General features: G+C 35.5%; 1 long non-coding RNA gene across 3 annotated transcripts; it reads left to right on the top strand.

Annotated features, from left to right (window-relative positions):
* Positions 1–502: 502 nt before the first annotated feature.
* LOC106331752 lies at positions 503–2,099 on the top strand. Of its 3 annotated transcripts, XR_001267944.1 has the most exons (4): positions 503–818; positions 905–1,007; positions 1,098–1,257; positions 1,882–2,099. It is a non-coding gene; the product is annotated as an uncharacterized LOC106331752 (long non-coding RNA). The 3 variants fall into 3 exon arrangements; XR_001267943.1 differs by having other exon boundaries at positions 503–1,007; XR_001267945.1 differs by having other exon boundaries at positions 503–1,007; positions 1,143–1,257.
* Positions 2,100–8,310: the final 6,211 nt, after the last annotated feature.

The following is an 8,310-nucleotide window of genomic DNA, read 5'->3' on the forward strand; positions in this document are numbered from 1 at the left end:
CCGGTTCTTTTGGAGGTCTCCAAAATAGATAGTCCATATTAGTAAATACTGATGGACTAGGGAAAGTCTATGGATGAGATGAAATATTTGAAATCATTCAAATCTGAAGTGCTGGAGGACATTCAAAGAGAACATGATTAATTGATTCTTTTTCTGTTCCACATATCTGACATTGCATGTCACATTTGATATCCCGAGATTGTAGATTTTTTGTAACCGGTAAGCTACTTGAGATGACCTGCCAAACAAATGTTGTAATTTTGGTGAACATTGTAGCTTCCGTGAATAGGCTAACAAAGATTTTGTATCTAGACCAAAATATCCTTGCTGAGATCCTAAATCAGGATAAAGTTTTTCCAGACAATATCGTAATTTAACAGTATACCCACCATCATTACAAGAAATATGAATATTGGTAGCGGTTTGCGGTAGTACGAATTCATGAACTACTACTAAAAATGCCAAAATCGGATTACAAGTCTATTATAGCATTAAATTCACGCTAGGAAAGCAAAATCAGGTTCGTAGCCAGAATGTCATTTTGGAAGCAAAATTTCACATTGGCACCCAAAAACTGAGTTTTGGTAGAAATGGTTTTTTTGTTTTCCAAAACATTTCCGTTTTACAAAGAAAAATAATCATTATCTCTATCTTCTCCTTCATTGTTTACTTGAATTGATCTATCCATTCCATTCCAATTGAAGAAACACATATGGATTGGCCTTGCTCAAAGTCAAACTCAGAACCCTAATCCGTCAAGCCGCTGGATTTCGTCGTCGTAGATTATTTTTCTTCGTCTTTCCCGAACTCCATCCATGGTGAATTGGCTCCTTCGCCTTCTCTTCCCTTCGTTTTATCAATTTCAATTGCACATAAACTAAAACCCTAGAGGTCATCGACCTAGATCTGCGAAACAACAATCTCTAAGAAACAGAAGATGAATCCTCGGACAAGTATGGCTCAGCGTGAAGACATCATTAGAAGAACTGTCTGATATTGACGAACAGGTTTGTAAAAAGCTTCCACCTTTCTTCAATGGTTCTTCCACAGGCTTACGATATTCTCACTTATGCTATCTTAATTTTTTTGGGGGTTAGGTCACTGAGGAGCAGCTTGATAGTTTGTTCATCGGCTTTGGGCAGGTCTAAGTCTCTTCTACAAGTTCATCTTTGTTTGTTTGTGGTGTCTTCTTTGTCATGACTGCTTTTGGTTTTTGACTTTTTCATCACATTCGAGCTCTGTCACCGCCAATCTAAGGTACTCTCTTAACTTGTTAAAAGCACGATTGAATTTAGATTCTCGCTACGGGTAATTGTGTATCAGAGTCTCGAGATTTGTGGGGTTTGTTGAGTTAATGATGTGTGGTTGTGCTTGTACGTTCGGTGATCATCTTCATTGTTTGTAGACTCTAGTAGTGTGCTTTTATGTTGTTCGTTTGCGTAAAGCTGAGAACTTTAATTTGGTCCTTAGCCTTGCGTGGGCTTTTCTTACTATCTTAGTATATATGCATGAAGAAAACATCTTGAACTACTAGTTAAGAACTGAGCTTGTCTTGTGTCTGAATCGCATTGTGCTGTCACTGTTATTGAAACTGCAGTTTGATAGCTGTGGTGAGATCTTATTTGGTCTTTCTACGATCTGATGAGACTGCGTGATTCTTCTAGAGTTTGGATTTCTTAGTTTTCTTTATGTGTGTTGTTGTTCATTCTTAACTCTGTATTTAACATACACTTTCGTAAGTGATCTATCCGTACTAGTAGAATATTCAATTGAGTTAGTGAAACAACAATCGAGAAAGATCTGTGGGACAGGAAACAAGCGCGTTTTGAGCTTGTTTTATTTTGTTGACACTGAAGTTTGATGGGTTTCTTCTTATTGCAGAACAGATATGGCATTGTGGCAAATGCTTGGATGGTCAGAAGGAGAAATGAGGTCTGATACAAAGCCATGTTTAAGGCTATATATAGAGATAGACTGCTGCTTGCTGTTTTCACTGTTGGTAGAGCTCTTTGGTCATGGGTTTTATGCAGATTTCACGATGTCATGTAGTTAACATCACGAGTTTAATTTTATTCATCCAAAAACTGATGTGGATGTTAGAGATCGTTTAAATATCTTGTTTCAACAATTAAAATATGACCGATCCGACTATAATTTAACTAAAATTAGATTTTGACCCACATTTTAACAGCGTAAGAATACTTTTAACAAAATCTAATTTACAAAATCAATATGTTTTAACATTTTTTGATAAGTAGTGTTTTAACATTTTTATTTTAGTGTATTTTTAAAACTATATAATTGTATTATTTTTATTTATATTAATCTGTTTTGTTATCAACTTTTAATAAGTAGTGTTTTAATATTTTTATTTTAGTTTTTTTTAACATTTAAATTTTAGTGTATTTTAAAACTATATAATTGTATTATTTTTATTAATCTTTTTTGTTTTTTTTTAATTATTTTAATCTGTTTTGTTATGAAATTTTAATATAAAAAAATTAGTTCATTTGATTAATTGTATGATATATACTTCTTTGATAATTTTTTAATTATAAAACTTATTTGCTGTCAATTTACTGACTCTAATATTTTATTTGTTTAAAACTTATATAATGTCAATTTAAATCAAACATAATCTTGCGTATATAAATATAAATTACATACTTTTAAGAATAGAAATAATAAAAGAATAAGAATCTAATATGAAAGTTTTACTAAGTTTAAATGAATGGAATTTTTGTTTATGAAAAAAAAATATAAAATAATTCATTAACTTAATAATTTCATATTAAACAAATAAAATGTTAGAGTCAATAAATTGACATCAATGAAGTTTTATAATATTTTTTATCAAATAAGTATATATCACACAATTAATCAAACAAATTACATAATTTTTATTAAAAGTTCATACGAAAACAGATTAAAAGAATTAAAAACTAAATTAAATAATATCTTATATAACTTTTATATTTAATAAAAATAAAAATAATATAATTATATTCTTTTCAAATACACTAAAATAAAAATGTTAAAACACTACTTATCAAAATTTATAAAACATATTGATTTTGGAAATTATATTTTGTAAATTAGATTCTTACGCTTTAAAACATGAGCCAAAATCTAATTTAGGTAAATTACCCTTAGATACGTCACATTTTAATTGATGAATCGAGAGATTTAAACGGTCTCTAACATACACATCATTTTTTGGATGTATGGAATTAAACTTGAGATGTTAACTACATAACATCATAAAGTTGAGAGATGTTGTCATGCATAATATATACTTCGTGTAGCTAAGTACACATTTGTTTAGTTTTCATGGTTAGTCATGTGATGGTCCATACTTCATGTAGTCAGCAATCATTTTTCCAAAAATAAAATGGTTAATGAAAATATATTTTAATTTATTTATTTACTGATATACATTAATCTACTGATTTAAATTTAACGTTAGTTGTGTAAAAATAGTAAAGGGTATAATTACCCAACCCATTTTAATTTTTTTTATTAATAAATAATAAAAATAATTTAAATCAGTTATTTCGATAATGAAAATAATAACATCATTTAGAAATTGATATAAACCAACACTCTAAACTCCAAACCCTATTCCTAGACCCCAAATCCAAACTCTATATTATAAATCTAAACTCCAAACTCTATATTATAATAATATTTTTTATTTATTTTAGTCTCAAATCTTAAATTTAAATTCAAATTCTAATATATTTTAAATTTTTTTAAATGAAATACTAAATCAAAACCTCAAACCAACTATAAACCTCTATATATCATACCCGAAATTAATCATATACCGTAATCTCTAACTAAAAAAATTTAAACTCTAATCTTTTATTATTAAATCTTAAATTTAATCTTAAAGTCTAATATTAAATCTTAAATCTAAACACAAAACACTATATTCCAAACCCTAAATTTAAATAATTCACAATTCATTCTCAAATCTTAAACTCCAAACTTAAAACACCATCCTCCAAACTTAAACTTTATACCTCAAACCATAAAACCTAAACTTTAAAGTTTATATCTAATCTAAAACTATATACTTAATTCAAATATTCAAAACCATAATTCTATAGGCTAAACTCTATTTTCATAACCCATAATTCTAATTCATATACCCCAAATATTAATAACAAAATTTAAATTTTAAAATTTTAAATTCAAATATAAAATTAAAATTTTCAAAATACAAATTGTGAAATCTAAATCTTCGAATCTTGTCTCAAAATAATTTATGTGCATTACAATTCTACCATTAGACCATCTTTAACTCTGGCTGTAAACCTTGGGTTCTAAGAAAAAAAATATTAAAAAATCAGTGGGCCCACACCATTTTAAAAACTTGCTTCTTCCTCCTCCTACGTAAGAGGCGAGTTTTGGAGGGTTTTTGGCTTGTTCGCGGGCCGCACCAAACGTGGCGGCCCGCGATTGGTTCTCTAATTTTTTTTTTAGACAAAAAAATAATAAAAAAATCCTAAGAACCTAATTTAAAGAGCTTGAGCATTAATGTGCTTTTAATACTTTGAGTATAAAAAAAAAATAGAAAAGTAACTATAAAATTTTGATTGGTCAAAACAAACGGACAAAATGATATACTTCAAGTTCGCCGTAATATTCTCTCAACTTTCTCGCCGCCGTAAAAATTTGTGACCGAAGATCCCCGCTTCTCCGGTGGCTAGGCTTTCTGCCGACGCCGGAGAAGGTCCCCTTTGTTGTTCCGCCTTTGCTTCTACGGATCTACTTCGCGAAATTTTCCTCATCTTCAGAACTTCTTCTTTTTTGAGGTTTGGCGGATGAGACCTGCTCGTACTTTTTGTGGCTGCCTGTGGTCGAGGGGTGGTGGGTCGCTGTCAATTTATGGTGGGTTCCTGTTGATGGTCTCAATTTCACCTTTCCTTGTGGGAGGTAGCAGATCTGGTGGAGTTTGCTTTTTGATGGTATTTGCGCCGGTTCTCTGATCGTGTGGTGGTATGCAGTCTTCTGATTTTGTTGGGTTCTGGCCTGGCCTCTCCTCGGTTCTCGCCTGCGGGTTGGGGTTCGTTGGCGTCTAGTGAGGGCAATGCCTTTGTGTTACTATACCTCTTCTTGGTAAGTTCAGATTCCTGTCGGGTGTGTTTCTTTATGAAACTGTAGGAATGGAGTCGTCTCCTTTGTGGCTCCAATATTAGCTTTGTCTTCCTCCGATTCTGGTTTCTTCCCGGTGCTACAGAGCGTTGTTCGTGTTCTGGTTACTTCTTTGCGCTTGCCGGTTATGAGGTGGTGTTTGTAGTTTTTTTGAGGTGTCATGCTCTCTACAGTGTTTGGGTTTGTTGAGTGGTTGTCTCCAACAGTAGTTGTAGGACGGTGTATTGAATTTGTTGCTTCGTCGGGTCTTTTTTTTTTTTTGAATTAATTTTAAATTTATTCAAGAAAAAAACATTTTTACAGTGGATGCAACATGAGGTTGATGGTTTAGAGTTTTCTTAAAAGAAAAAATAGAGACAAAATCTTTCATCTAACCGAAAACCATGTTTCCATGGCTTTAGTATACTTGCTGACTTCCATGACACGCGAGCTGAAGATGCGGTTTCTTACTGCTTTGTCCACGCTTTTGATCAGGGTGGCAAGGGTGTTGGATCGTTCACCATGCCTTCTCCCATTCCTCTTTGTCCATAGAGCCGATAGTGTTTCCTGGAACACATACCTGAGTAGAAACAAGCGGGTTGAGTTCCAAGTCTGGTCTGTTAGAAGTCGAACAACCTCATCCCAGTCAGTCGTATAGCGCAGAGACAATAGCTTAGCAGTGAGATTTTTCCAAACTTCTTCTGAAAATTTGCATTGGTAAAACAGGTGGTTACGAGTTTCAAGCGGCTCGGGCGGAGACTGCAGGCTGTTGGCGCGGCTGTATTCCAGTTCAATATCCTCTCTCCCGTGGGGAGTCTGTTCTGAACCGCAATCCAAATCATAAAGGAGTATCGAGGTGTATTGTAAGGGAACCAAATACCTTTGTACCAATCGATCTTTACTCGCTCAACACGGATGAGGTTCCATGTCGCTTTGGACCGAAAATCTGCTCTGTAGTTATCATCCCCTGCTTTCCACAAGCGAACGTCCTCGTTCTGAGTCAGACCTCGCAGACGCAGATTAGCAATCTCTTGTTCAATAGTGTTGAAGATTTCTTCTCGATGTCTCCTCCTGCGATGATGTTTCAGAACCTTCTCCATGGTGTCATTAATTTTAATACCCATGTTTATCATTCCTCTTCCATTTGTTGTGTCAATTAGTCTACCAAGCGGAGACCATTGATCAAACCAGAAAGATGTCGATGATCCATTGTTGACTTAAAACCTTCATGAAACGCATCGCCATAGCTCTATACTTCAAGATTTTCTTCCACATCCAAGAACCCAAAGTGGTGCTATCCTTGACTGGCCAGAATGAGTTCTTGCGAATCAAATATCTTTTGATCCATCTTACCCACAGATATGAATTTGACGAGAGGATCCTCCAAACCATATTTAGACACGAGACATCATTCACTTCTTTTATTGATCGCAACCCCAACCCTCTTTCTTCTTTAGGCTTGCAACAATCTTTCCACGAGACCTTTGCTTTCTTGGTGCTTAAGACCGGACCATACCATAAGAAGGCGGCACACAGACTGTCTATCTCTGCTATACACTTCTTTGGTAGTCTAAATGCAGAGATCCAAAAGTTTGTTAAACTGTGTATCACTGAAGCTATCAGCTGTAATCTCCTTGCAAAGGAGAGGAATCTCGCCGTCCAGGAACTTATTCTTGATCTGATCTTCTCTATAAGTGGGGCATAGTCTTGAGCAGTCATCTGTTTCGTTAGCAGCGGCAAACCTAAGTACCGAACTGGAAGATCACCATTGGAGAAGGTGTAGTGGCTAAGAATATCTTGCTTTTCTGTATCAGCTAAACCTGCCAGGTAGAGAGTGGACTTTTCCATACTAATATGTAAGCCAGATGCCTCTGCAAAGGTTTTGAAAGTCTCAAGAATACCCGTCTAGTGAGCTTCTTTTGCCGTCTGAGAAAATAAGCAGGTCATCAGCAAAGCTTAGATGAGTTAGTTTGAGATCATGGCATTAAGGGTGGTAGCCAAACTTCTGTTGAGCCGCTGCTTTGTCTGACATTTTAGACAATACCTCCATACATATGACAAACAAATAGGGAGACAGAGCACATCCTTGACGAAGACCCCTTTTGCTGTTAAAATACCCAGCTAGTTCACCGTTGATTTGAACTTAAAACGAGGCAAGTGAGATGCATTTCTCAATCCAGACAATGTATTCGCTTGGGAACCCGAGAGCCTTGAGAGCAGAGAGTAAAAAAGGCCATTGGACAGTGTCAAACGCCTTAGAAATATCGATCTTAAGTGCACATCTTGCTGAAACTGAGCTCTTATGATAGCTTTTTACTAGTTCTGACGCCAAGAGGACGTTCTCCATCAAAAATCTGTCTTTGACGAAGGCAGATTGATTGGGAGATATAAACTTTGGGAGAATAAGCTTCAGACGATTGGCCAGAATCTTCGAGATAACTTTATAAATAACGTTGCAGCAAGATATAGGACGGAAATCTTTCATAGTCTTTGAGTTTTCTTTCTTCGGGATCAAGGCTAGAATAGTAGAATTTATCCCCTTAGGCAAGAAACCAGTCTTGAAAAAAGATTAGACTGCGATCACAAAATCATCCCCCACAATGTCCCAAGCAACCTTAAAAAATTCGCATGTGTATCCATCCGGACCTGGAGACTTGTTTTTTGCCATTGCGAATAACACATGTTTAATCTCAATGGCCGGAACATCGTGTGAAAGGAGCGCTCTATCTGCCTCCTCACATTGAAAATTCAGAGGCGTTTTCAGCTCATCAACTTCCATTCCATTGTGTCCCACAACCTCTTTTGCCAGAAAGCCCTGGAAATAATTAACCGCGTCAGTCTTTATCTCCTCCTGAGTTGTAACAATGACACCATCCTCCTTTTGTATCTCTCGAATAGGGTTTTTGGCTGCTCTAAACTTCACTGAGTTGTGAAAACTCGTATTGTTTCCATCACCAACATTTAGCCAATGCATCTTGGCCTTTTGGCTAAGAACCTTTTTGTAATGACCCTAAATGTAATGACCCCAAAAATTTGATCCAAACTACTCCCAAAGGCCATTTTGCCTTTCTTTAAAAAAGAGAGAGAGACCACCGTCCTCCGCCGCAGCTCCGCCGTCGCCGCTGGCCAACTTTCCGGTAAGCCACCGCCGGATCTCCGCCGTTGCCGCCG

The sequence above is a fragment of the Brassica oleracea genome, chromosome C3 (assembly GCF_000695525.1).
Source record: "Brassica oleracea var. oleracea cultivar TO1000 chromosome C3, BOL, whole genome shotgun sequence".
Lineage (NCBI taxonomy): Eukaryota > Viridiplantae > Streptophyta > Magnoliopsida > Brassicales > Brassicaceae > Brassica > Brassica oleracea.